The sequence below is a fragment of the Ischnura elegans genome, chromosome 3 (genome assembly GCF_921293095.1).
Source record: "Ischnura elegans chromosome 3, ioIscEleg1.1, whole genome shotgun sequence".
NCBI classification, from domain to species: Eukaryota; Metazoa; Arthropoda; class Insecta; order Odonata; family Coenagrionidae; genus Ischnura; species Ischnura elegans.
In genome coordinates this window covers 59473711-59487116 of record NC_060248.1, presented here as the reverse complement: position 1 = coordinate 59487116, position 13406 = coordinate 59473711, and the positions used below count along the sequence as shown (strand labels likewise).

At 39.6% G+C, this 13406-nt stretch overlaps 1 protein-coding gene across 1 annotated transcript in view; it reads left to right on the top strand.

The window, feature by feature from the left end:
- Window positions 1–8749: 8749 nt before the first annotated feature.
- Window positions 8750–13406, top strand: part of LOC124155871 — a 53650-nt gene continuing 48993 nt past the window's right edge. Inside the window, exon 1 of the mRNA XM_046530029.1 lies at window positions 8750–8992. The gene's annotated coding sequence lies outside the window, so the exon portion shown is untranslated. The remainder of the gene's footprint in view (window positions 8993–13406) is intronic.

The window sequence follows — 13406 nt, the reverse complement described above, 5'->3', positions numbered from 1 at the left end:
GTAAAATGGATTAAACTTAAAAATTTCTCTGAGCTCTGGGGGGGGGGGTTTGTCCCCCAAACCCCCCTTCCCTCGCTGCGCCACTGCTCATGCACGACTCTGTACACTGTACAGACTTTATCACCAATCCTGATCCTAGGTTTCAAAAATGTCAATAATAAATCGATACACTAACGGTAATACTTAATCATTTTGGCAATATTTTTTTCAAAGATTGCAAACAAACCGGTGATTCTTGCGACTGCATAAAAACATCTACCTATTTAAAATATATTTTACATACTAGTTGTGCCTAAGAAAATTTCATTTTTAACAAGTTATTAATTTTATTTACTTTATTATTATTCATAGAATAACATTTCCCAAATTGGTACGATTGGCCCTTCATCAGATCACCATCCTATTTACATGCTTACACGTAATTAACATCATCGCCGACTCATTAAGAGGAAAATTTTACTCTTCGCAGGAACCGAAATCAACATTCCATTCTTCGTAAGTGGTGGTGAGACTCTGAGAAATTAGTCTATTATCCCGAAAAATAACAAGGGGTGAGGTATCTAAAAGAAAAAAAAAGAGAAGACGCGGTTTTATCCCGCGCAACGTACCGCGTAGGAGCCACAACAATGGGCTCGTCTCGACAGTAGGATGGGAGCACGAATGCTAACGAGTTAATCGGCGGAAAAACTGTGCCAGCGGAGTGATGTGAGGAAGGTATATAGGAGCGTAAAAAAGAAGATTTTTCGAAAGCGAAAGTGAACACATGTTCTTTTGACTGGGTTGCCGGGAGATAATTGCCATCGCCTTTGTGGGAGCGCTGCTGAATCTGCGTTCCCCGAGCCGAACAGTTCCCAACAGCAAGTAAGCTTAGAGAGATGCAGAGGATGTGGTACCGCTGCTAAGCTTCGAACCTGAGGGTGCCTTCACAGCTCGGCGTTGCGTTGTCGCGGCGAGAGCTACCTCTCCATCGGCAAAGTTTGCCCTTCAAAGCTCTACTTTGCGAAAACGAATGAAAAGCGATAGAGTCGGCTCCGAAAAATCGGCACTTACCTTTGCATTATTACGACCTTTAATTTTTGTTTCCTCACACGTAATATACGGAAAATAACACATTGCATACACTCAACGAATATGAGTCACGTGAAAATTTATCTGAAACATTTATTTATGATAATCGTTGTTCCAACAGCTTGGTCTAGCCATACTATTTGAGTAGCTTCAACTGAGCAGATCATGGGGGGTACATTCATGTTATATATTGGTATTTGAACAACCACAGCCACCATCTACGAGTTCTATAACTATATTCAGGTTGAGATACTGGATAAGGGCATCTGTTTTGCTAATGTGCGCTCCTTCGTGATGGTAATCTAATTCAGGGCTATCGTTTGTTTTATGTTCAGGAATAAGTCGAAATATCGATGCTTAAACATTCAAAATAAAAGTAAATAATGAAATTAATAGCATTCGTTACTCCCTTTTGAGACACTCCTGCATATTTGCATACCTAAACTTCCCATTTGTAAATACCAATTCGAAATCGCTGACGTAGGTACTGCCGCCTCCACGCAAGGAAAATCCAACGCAAGGTGCGTCCACCTTGAATCCAACATAAACAGATTTTTCTGCGACGACGCAGGGAGCTAGCGACTTGGTGTCATCCATTCTCGACTACGGGATCTGATTGGCTCCCGAGCGGCGTCGTCAACGCAACGCCGAACCGCCGAACTGTGAAGTGCTGTGAAGACACCCATAGGCTGTCTTCACGGTGTTGATGCTAGGGCAACAACAGCAATTTCTGCCCTCGTTCAAAACATATTTTCTGTATATCTTCAGTTGTTATTCAATTAACCTTGAGGAATTTCAATGCACTGCATGAAGCAAGTGACTTTGTACGCAGTCACGCGCAGGCGCGGATCCAGGATTTGTTTCTGAGGGGGGGAGGGTCTGACAAGGGTCTAACAGGTCTTCTTACATTTGAGATTAAAAAAAAAATACAACAATTAATGTAGAAAATACTCTCTTTAATTTTATATGAAAGTTGTTTATATTAAATTAAATGATTGAGGCTCCAGAATACACAAAATATAACGAACGTAATATAATCGTATTAAAAATCTTGTCTATTCATTTAACCTTCCGGTGGGAGCACGTGCCCCCTTTAAATCCGTCTATGTTCACGCGCACGGGTACAAAGTTATACGCCCCAAGGAAGAAGTTCGCCATGAAAAAATGTTTGGTTTAACTGAGGATAGAACCCGGATCTCCCGATTGCCGTTTAGACGTGCTAACTTCATCCTTAGTGTATATATAAATTTTAAAAACGTGTTCAAGGCTAAATAAGTTGAAAACTTTATCAAATCCAAGCTGTATTCAGAGGACATAAATTTATATGTTTCCAGTTGATAATAATGCGGTAGTGATGTAATCGGTCGAGGTAATCCCGAATAAAGCGGAATGGAGTTGACGAAAGGAAATAATTCATCAGATACCACACATGGAGTATGTTTCTCTACGGAAGCTAGGCTTAGACGTTGACAGCAGTAGACAAGACGGGAGTGGAAGCGTTCGAAATGTGTTGCCACCGAAGAATGATGAAGATAAAATGGATCGACAGAGTGAGTAATGAGGAAGTACAAAGGAGAGTGGGAGAAAAGAGAATTCTTCTAAAAACTTTAAAGAGAAGACATGACAACATAGTTAGCCACATGCTGAGGCATGGTGACCTGATGGAATGGAATCAATGGTAGTAGCAACTAGGAATTATAGGCTATGGGGGGTTTCAGGCGCAACTAATACTGGGGGGCTTGGGGGTATTGCATACCCGCCAGGGTAAGCGGGAGGTGCGGAGGCCTTCCGCCGAAAAAAATTAAGATAAGTGGTTCAAAATGGTGATTTTTACGGCCTTCTGAGGGATATTTTATTAATCCTCACACTATTCTGTAAGCAATATTAATCCAATCAAGTAAAATAGATTTACCTTAAAAATTTCCGTGAGCTCTGGGTGGGTTTTTCCCCCCCCTCGATGCGCCACGGGGTAGAAGTATAAGTGTAAGGGAAGAAGGGCAAGGGACGGCCCCAAATGAGTTACATAGGACAGGTTATAAAGGATGTAAAAGAGAAGAAAGTCTTCGCTATTTAAAGGTTTGAGAAGAGGAGACAGAAATGGAGATCTGCGTCAAACCAATATCAGGATTATGGACTGGCGATGACGATGGAATTGACGAAGTTTTCTATTTAATAATTTAGACATTTTGCGTTTTTCATGCAAGCGAGTTGTGTAGTGTAATGCACTAAATCGCCAATTTTCCTATATTGTCGACTGTGATCCGTGACGTCACGAACTCATGTCTAGTGCGTCACCGCGTCTCAGCTATATCTCGGCCTTGAGCATCTGGGCCTCAAGGGTTCGTCACCGTATTCACTCTTACTAGCGATTCATTTCCTCGGAGAAAGCGACTCCCTAACCTAATAAATGAACCAAAACTCTAATATGCTGTAATCTCCTTTTCGACCTTTTGCCAGTAAAATTTAATGGTATAATATCTTGTTTTGTATAATTTAGAAATACATTGTGGGCTGCATTTAGGTTTTTGCATTGATTTTGTGAGAAATGTCAGGAATCTTTCATATTTTGCTGTTGTAACTGTACATTGACCTACATGCTATGAAAAAACGAGTACAAAAGGTGATCTCATGTTGAATATTGGTGTTATTGAAGTCATATTATAATAAAATTAATTGAATTCAACTTTAATCCCTGTACTCATGTAACAAACAAGTTTTTTTTTCCACCCGCCAGCAGCTGTTTTTCATATCAGAGTGAAAAAAACAAATATACAACATTGATATAATTTGGGGTAACTGAGTTACCCAGCACGGTCACAGAAGGGTTAACCAGAATATCAAGGAATGGTCAATTAAATGATATAAAATTTATTTAGAGCAATAAAAAAGCTTCCATGTCATCAAAAATAAAAAATCCCCATAAAGGAATCAAATATTAATTTTTGTACACACTCGTATTAGGAATAATGAAAGTAAAGTTTTCTTCACTATCGTTGTATGAGATTCGGAATTTAATAGATTTACATCTTCAGGACAAGGCAAGAAGAAATACACGATGGAACAACCTGATGGTAAACTCACAATCACTCAAGCATCAAACATACCAATTTTCATAAACGATCTTCTCGGGATACCGCGCGGGTTAGATCATTTAAGAGCGCCGACGTTTCGGGTACCGACTCGCTACCCATTCTCACGGCTACTGATAGAAAATTCGAAAAGACCGTTGAAGGAGCCGGATTTGTCGAGATCCGATTGTTGTCGCGGAAGACCGTGGACCAGCGTAGACTTAGCTCTGGCAAGCATAACTCTTTTAAGGGTTCTATTCCAAGAGCTGCTGATCGAAAATCCGGTGTCTCTGTTTACTTTCTTATTTTCAAGTTTTATTTCAATCGCCTCTTTGGTTGAACGATCCCAGAAATGATCCGATCGCCATAAAACTCTGGTGTCATCCCATCGTATTTTGTGGGATGACACCAGACACCATATTTTGTGCTATTATCGACACTCTCTTAAAAAATGAACAATGTCAAAAATCGCATTGATTGAGTGAAATTTTTAACAAAAAAAGATTACTGCACTTTGAAATTATTTTGTGTTTTTTATTTTATTAATGTGGTGGTAAAGTGACGTAGAGCATTGTGGCCCTCCGGACGATGTGAAATCGATGTTTGGCCCGTGCATTAAAAAGGTTGAAGAACCCTTGGTTTAAAGAGTGAAATCACTCATTAGCGAAATGATAAAATATATATCTCACCGACAAATTGGGCAGATTTCAATGGACACCTCATCGTTAGTCAAGAATCGTAAGGTTGGCTCTCTATTCCGCTCTCGTATCTACCAGCCTTTACATCTGCGTAATCCATTCCTTCCGTCCCTTGCCCTTCTTCTTTTCAACCTGTCTTTCGACTTGTTTTCGATTGAGATATGAAGTGAAACACTTTGCACTTTCCACATAAAAATGTATTAAACTACAGTCGACATGTTTCGCTTCACTGCAGCATTATCAACACTGTCGACTGTAGTTTAATAAATTTTTATGTGGAAAGTGCAAAGTGTTTTACTTCATATCTCATAATGGATCTCCACAAAGTATCTGCCTCATCCATCCAATTCATTGTTTTCGTCACGTCGTCATAGCAACATACATGGTTTGTATTCATATCGTGTTATCGGTGCGCAGGAAACGCACTGATAATTCCAGTGAATCGTTGTCAGACCTTTGCGTGTTCCCGAGTTCCAGTTGCCAGCTCAGAAAAATTAGATCAAACCGCATCATCTCGTGCCAAGGTCGGTCAACGAGTGGTCAACGCCACGTTCTTAATTACAGTCTTTTGTTTTTGGAATATTTTCTTTCGCTGTAGAAGAGTAGAAGAGCAGGAAACGTAATGCTAAAGAAAGATTTGGTAATTTTCCGGTGAAATGACAGCGTGATGAGTTCTCGGGATCGCCACCGGGTCAGGAAATGCATTATTACCGACGTTTCGATGTCCGACTCGGCCATCGTCCTCAGGGCTATGAGTGAGTGTCCACATAGCCCTGAGGATGATTTCGTGATGAGAGAAGAGCCGTATATCAAAACGTTAGAAGTAATGCAGGTCCTTACCAGATGGCGATGCCGAGAACTCTTCACGCAACATAATGCTGCCAATTTAACTGTGCTGGTTAACTTTTCCGTGTTTTCCATCGCGTTAAAACTTCCATGATGACTTAAGATTCGATACGTTAGTCCTTCTCTGTGGCACTGATAACGATGGGATTGTATTGTATCGTAATATCGATCTACAAAAACCTATCAGAACCTGCTGTTACCTTTAATGTCATCACAAATAAAAATTACCCACAAGGAATCAAATTATTATTATTATGTGCACTCAACTTAGAAATGGTGAACGTAAAGTTTTTTTCATTATCGTGGAATGAGACGAAAATACCGATGCTTTGCGCTGGAAGGCAATCTTCAAATTTCGAAGAAAAAATTAAAAAGATCGTGTATCGTAGTTTCGTTGATAAGCAACTAGTAATCAGTGAAAAATGGGAAAAGTAGATATCTGATCGAAAAATGGAATGATGTTCATGACGGAAAGATGGAAACTTTCGATCTAAAAATTCCACGTCACTTTGAGGTCACCATTTCTAACCCCCCAAATCATGTGACTCAAACTCCTCCTTCTAAACCTTTTATACGTTTTTTCTTGCCTACCGTCTGTAGCGTGCGCCATAATTCGCTCTTTTTTCTCATTTTAACAGTGATTTATTATGTCCATTTAACTGCGCATTGCAAGCTACTGTTTTCCCTTGTGGGTGCACCTGATTATATCGCCGCTGGACCTCTTGAGATTCCTCACGCACTTAAGATTAATTGAAGAACTCTACCGATTAAGGTAGGTTTCCATGGAGTATTTTCGAAGCATTCTGGCACCCTCAACATAAGTTCAACAGATTCAGGCTTCAATTGGTGGAAGTTAGACATATTTAAGTAAATGAAAGGTCGTAGCACTTTTCCACAAGAATTTTTAATGCGTACAACGCGTTTCGGCTCACTGAGCCATCATCTGGTACAAGACGCTTGAACACATGTGAAGATCCCTTTTATACCCTTGAGAGAGGAGAGTATTGGAGAAGGAGAGGATTTGACATCTTTGAGGATGGGGAGGGGGGGGGGGGGGTGGGAACGGGTGTACAGAGTATAGACAATGGGGAAAGATACAACTACGGGATGTGGAGAACCCCACCCGTGACTTAAATAACCCTCAACATATTCATCTTCTTGGTCTTCTTTTATTCTTTCTTGACTGATGCTGCTGATGATGCTAAGTCTCTGCTAGGATTTCGCATATTGACGACCCCGAGGGCTTTGCCGACCTCGGTGCCATGAACGACACCCGCTCTTTGCGTTTTCCGCTTTTGAATTTAACCTTTCGATAAGTTTCTGAGGCTCATTTGGTTATACTCCATGTTTTCAGGGAAGAAATAGGTGGTAGGGTTTCCCACTTCCATTCCAAGAGTGTTTTTTACGTGACACCATCACGTGGACTACCTTAACCCTTCGACCTATCTGACATAGGTGGCCCTACCGGGAATAATTACGATTTAATCCGGCCAGTGCAGCTCTAGGGGTCACAGGAACGCGGAAGTCTTTCCACCGCGACAAGGTTGTAGCCCAAGAGAAATGGCACTTCAGATGGCTTCGCAGGATTCAAAATCTGAGGCTAGCATTGAAATCCCAAATTTATTTATTAATTTCTTATATTTATTGCCATACCACCTAAAACACCATGTATTGGCCTTCTACATCGTCTTTTTTCAACAAGTTAACAATTACAGGTGCACGAACAAACATTTACTGGATGAGGTAGACGAGGACTTTTCCCCACCTCGACCGAGACCAAATTATGCATTTCTTATGAGAAATGAAGGGATTTTGCAAATTAAATCACTATGCTTGCATATACTTAAAATTCTGATACTTCTTCACCATTGTTCGCATTAAATTAAATGGAATTATATTTCAAATGGAGGTACACAACATGAGAACAACCCTTATCGTTATGGTCAGGCAATGAGACCCTCTAAGTAAACATATGATAGACTAGCTGAAGGAATAAAAACTTGGCTTTTTCCTCGTGGTGATTTATTATGACCGACCATGGTTTCGTCACAGCGTAAAATTATCAAGGGGGAAAAAGCCAATTTTCATTCCTTCGACTCCTACGATAAAGGATTTGCACCAAGTTACGCCCTGCTTCTATTAATTATACTAGACTACTCCGTATGAGATGGGGAATTCCTAGATCACTTAATGGGCTTGCTTGGATGACTATCACAGTACAGTTCGTTTTTAAATGCTCTTTATTTCAATTTGATATATTTTTTATTTACAAGGGAGGGGACAGCCTCCCCCACCCCCCTCGAACCCATTTTAGTACGTCACTGCCTGTAGTCAGACTTATCGGGGATCACGTGATCTGGGATTTGGCCATTTCAACCTTGGTCGTACACACGCAAAAGCCGGAAACGGCTCTTATTTGGGGGATCGGGTTGGTGTGGTGGCTAGAGTGTTGGCTTCCCACCCCGTGGGCTCGGGTTCGCATCCCGGCGGTGGCAGAGATTTTTTAGAGACTGCCCGATCCTTGCTGGAATGCTGTGTGGAGGACATTTCAAGCGCAAAACTCCGTCCGTCGGATGGGGTGTTAAGCCGTGGTCCTCTTGGCGCCTTTCGTTTAGAGCAGACTATTGCCGACGCCGGGTTTCTCTCCACCCTTCCTTCCATTCCGTCCCTCACGGCGTAAATGACCTCAGCTATCGGTCGCCTCCTCAAAATACCATCAATCCGTCTCTTATTTACATTTAACTTAGGAAAACCGGACCTGGCCAGTGCATTTCCCTAATCATAGGCTCTTATCACTGCTTTGCACTCATTGATCACTTATCTAAGAACCGGTTCCTACTCTATGGACTCGTTCGTGGTCGCAAGCAGCAGTAGCAACACCTTGCACGTCTTCACTGTTCACCGCGGAGGACGCGTCACGCGGGAGCGATGCATTCAAATGCCAAACCGTACGTGGGCAGGACGGGAATCCACCAATCATGAGGGCGCCATTCTCCTCCCCCCGTCTCCCCCCCCCCACCCTCCTTCACAACCCGCGACCCGCGAGAAAGGAAAGACCGCGGGCGAAGAGGCGTTGGATGTGTTGTGTATCCATTTGACGATCCTTCTTCCCCTCTCAACAGACGGGCAGTCGTTCCTTCGCAGTGTGTCGCTGGCTTTTCGGGTGCTCGGACAGAGAGAGTCGAGAGAGAAAACTTACGTGCTTGGGATGTTGGACCCGGTGCGCTGCTGAAAAACCTGCGTGCTTCGTCAAGTGACACTCTTCCTGAGGGATCCATCGCGTGGGCGGTTCAAGGCTGGGAGCGGAGGAAGGTAATTGACTCCGATCAGTGTTCGTGGCAATGTTAAATTCTGTAGACACTCAATGGTTTCACGACCATCATCGCCGGGACAAGGGGTAAATCTTCCACCAAATATTTGAGACTATGAAAATTATTGCGTGTATAGCTGTTTTTATAAACTGATTAACTTCAATAACAATGTACGTCAATATAGATTACATTTTTAGACTTAATTTGTTGCAATTTTCCACGATTACAAAATTTATTACGACCTATTTTTCATTGTTACTACATCATCTGTAAGGTGATATACTTATATTGAAACCTATGACGTAATAAATTTTATAATCGTGGACAATTGCAAGAATTTATTTCAATGAGTAGTAATTATACTCCATCACGCTAAAATCTTCGGATTTTATTTGTTTATACCTACTTTCACCTCCTAAATGATTAAAAACAATAGTTTTTGCTGTAATCTATATTTTTAATGATCAGATAAACGCCTTGGCACATTAAATAATAGCCTATGATGCCCATGAGTGATTTATTATAGCCTTATGTATGCTAAGGTCATATTGTGCTTACTAACCTTTAAAGTGTGGTATTGCGATTTCACCAACGATTCGTGTGATTCACTCACGCGCGACCGGTCTTTTTTCGTGACGTACTACTCGTTTGAAATTCTTCCTTGCATCCTGAAATACTCAGGGAGTACTAAGTGGAACCTTTTCGACATTATCCTGCACATCCTATTTAAAAATTTAGCTTCAATATTTCCTCGGTTGAAAGTTTTATTTTCGACATGCAAGAAAAAGTTGGCAAAGGTCTACTCTCTTCATCAAAAAAATTATTATGATTACGTACGTATTAAGCGAGTTATAAGTATTGTTGGAAGACGAAATTTGGCCGGTCGAGAGGTAAAAAGTCGTCCCCTTAATAGTAAATTTGGAGGTGTGAATAGAGCTTCTCTCAGTCTAAAATAAAGCCCACTCCATATTTACTATATCCCCTTCATATGTTAGGATACTTTACATTACAATTTATTGGTGTGCATTTCCTTTGGGAATGTTCTTCGAGTATCATTGATAAAACATACAAAATGCATAATTTCATAAAACTTTGGAAAACATTTATTTAGCTTAAATTGATTACATTATAGTTTGATATTGTGGATTATATGACATTCATGTATTCGGCAGTATGTGAATCCTTGAATGCGGTGCCACACCTACTGTTTAAAGTAGGGGAAATCAATTAGGATGCAGATATCTTCCGGTGAATAACGCTATGCGGTTAATGCATTCCTGCTAGTATTCAGGTTTATTGTTACTTCATCACTTGATCCATCTTGGTTCAGTTCCAGCTATTCATGGCAGTAATCACTGCGCAGTTAGGAGGATGTACGTGGAAACTAAATCCAACGTTTCACACAAAAAAGCCACAATTCTTGATCTTTTTACTGTCTTCTCTTTTTTGTGCTATCAATCACCTTTTCATGATCAAAACGAAATGATACTAGTGATCTCTTAGAATTTACCTTTAATATTTCGTTGCTAACGCTAGATTTCAATGCTTCATCAATGGTATCGGTGATATTGTCATCTTTATGAAGTCAGTATTTAAGAATTAAATTCAGTGATATACTTGAAAAAATCCACTAAGAGAGCGTCAAGGGAAACAACTTTTATTTTCGTGAATCGCAACTTCATTATATTTGGCGATGGAGAAAGGACTCGTTCCGTTACTCTCTGTGATGCAAAACAAGATCGTCGGAAGAAACGCGGAGATTTTTCCCTAGACATTTTTCTCCGAGGAAATAACAGCTACGTACTTTCATATCCTGCCTTACGGGAATGATAATCTACTCTTGTTTGACTCTCTTCGCCCACACTTACCTCAATGTATTCCATGGGAATTAGCTCCAGTCATTTCACTTTCACTCTTCCTTGCATCTACGTATTTTCATACCCCTCATTCCTTTGTTTTACTCACTCATTTAGTAAAGAATCCACTTTGTACTTCATACAACACTAGTGCGTCTTTTAAAAAAATTGCAAAATTTTCTAATAATACTAGTTATCATGTTTTTATCTCAACAAAATCTGTAATATGAAGCTCATTTCCTTACTGCGATCCTATGGGAAGCAATCACAGATTATGTATGAAGTCGAATAAAGACGTCTTTTAAAGTGCGAAAAATCCACAGAGAAAAAAATAATTCGCCTTAACCCAGGATCCATACATATAAAATAGTATATAGTCAAATATAAAATATGCTATTTCGAATATAAAACTCTTTAATAGAGTTCATATACCTATTAGCGTAGAGGTAGTACAGATTTTTCTGCTTCAAGCATGGCCTAATGAAGAGTATCAAAAATTTTGTCTAGAAATATTCAATTCTTTATTGATCTTGGTCAAGGTGAATGATTTTTTCTCTGCGGATTTTTCGCACAATTTGTGCATTGCAGGTGACGTGTTATTTTGATTAGTTGATTGGCGTGAAAGTTATCAAGGGGTACTTAAAAAACTAGTCTTTTAAAGCCTTGATCAATTTTATTCTGAAATAGGGTTGATCTTCGAATGTCAATCCAGAAGGCCAAATGAGTATTTCCAGTTACTTATTTTTTCCATTGTTGCAAATAGGGGAAATATAAATTATGTTATTTCAAACAGAAATCTCTTTAATTGCGTTCATATACTTAGCGTAGAAGTAGTGAAGATTTCTCTTCTTCATGCATGGCCAAGTGAAGAGTAGCAAATAAATATGTCCAGCAATATTCAATTCTTTAGGGCTCCAGCTACCATATTCCCTATGAAGAAAAGTATGAAATATTAGTGTAATTTGGGCTTTGTATTCAGTATTCTACATGCTTCTCATTTGCAACTTGACCAACCTGCCCTCAGCGGCCGGGTGATTAGGAATGTAGGGATCGCTGGTTAACAATTGAGTCAAAAATTTTTATGACTTCGTTTTCGGTCATACTTCACAAAATCCTTATCAAATTACCTCACAGTAATTTAATAAGCTATTGCTATTGAATTTAAATGGAATATAATGAAAGTAGTTTCTCTTGAAGTTTTTGCGTCCATGAAATCGAATACATTTTTAGTTAAGAACGATAAGACTCTTTCCCGCATGTTTAAGAGGACGCAACAATCTCGATTTCCTGGGAGTGTTTAGTTTTTAGTTTTAGTTTTCTTTCGAGTTGTATTAAAAATTTTAATTTTAAGTTAAATTTTCAAGTCGAGCAAAAAGACTGTCCACAATTTACTTGGATTTCTAATTAATAAAATTGACACCTGATAAAATACTGAGGAAAGATTTGAAAAGTTGAGATTCATGCAAGTATTAGATAGGGTATGTTCACTCAGTACACCCTGAAAATTTCGTAGTGATATGTTACAAAATAATTAAGTGTTGTTAAGCAAGTAATACGTCACGAATAAGACCGATCGACAGGGTGCGATGCGTCCTATTAAAACGACATTTCTACGTGTTACGACATGATGTTGGCCAACGGGTCTCCGCTAGATATTATTTTTTAGCGCTTGTCAAGTGGTGACGAACAGCGCCGGTGCTTCGCGCTAAAAGCCGGCGTGCGTAAGACAGCATCTTCGGAGTTTCTCTCGGAGGGACGACCGCTTTGCGGTAATCAAAATCAAGCGACGCCCCAGGACTCGCGTCCTCTGCAGTGACTCACGTGGGGTATGCTGACACGAAGAATGCACGGACAGACCTCATTTTAAGAGATGGCAGTATAGAAGACACATGTATTTGAAACACGCATTTTTAAAACTTTTTCAATTTTATTTGTTTTAGTTTCATAGATCACTTTTTTATTCTTTTTCCACTGCGGTAGTATTTTTTGGTTTAGGTCTTGATTTAAAAAACTAGCATTAGATAATGTATCGTTTTATTTCCAAGCTTTATAAGGGCTTAGGTGCACTATTAGCGCTTTGTGCGAAACAATGACATAAGGGATTTTTTTTAAGTTTGACCAAAACCTCAAAAACTATAGAGAAGTACGATTGTTATTATGAAACTTTTAAAAAGTATCTTTTAATTTCAAAATACTATGAATATCCGAATGCTTGCAATGAGTTTGGAGCAACTTTGATACTACAATTGTTGTCGCCTCTAAGGATACATTGTCTGAGCGAATTTTGCCGTTCTTTAGGCTGCTTTTTGCGGTGCTCAGCCAATAAGATCTTGTGAATGTCATGTATAGTTAGAAATGGGAGAGGTTAGCGAATTGGGCCCATCAATTCACTCCTTTAACTCCACTGGCTCCACAAGCAGAATAATATTTTAGATTTAAATGGTCAATGTTAAACATTTTAATTGCATAGGGCAATGCTAGCATTTTATCTTATAAAAATTACTTTGAAAATAAAATTATCTATAGTATTTTGAATCATAAATACAATGTTCAAGAGTA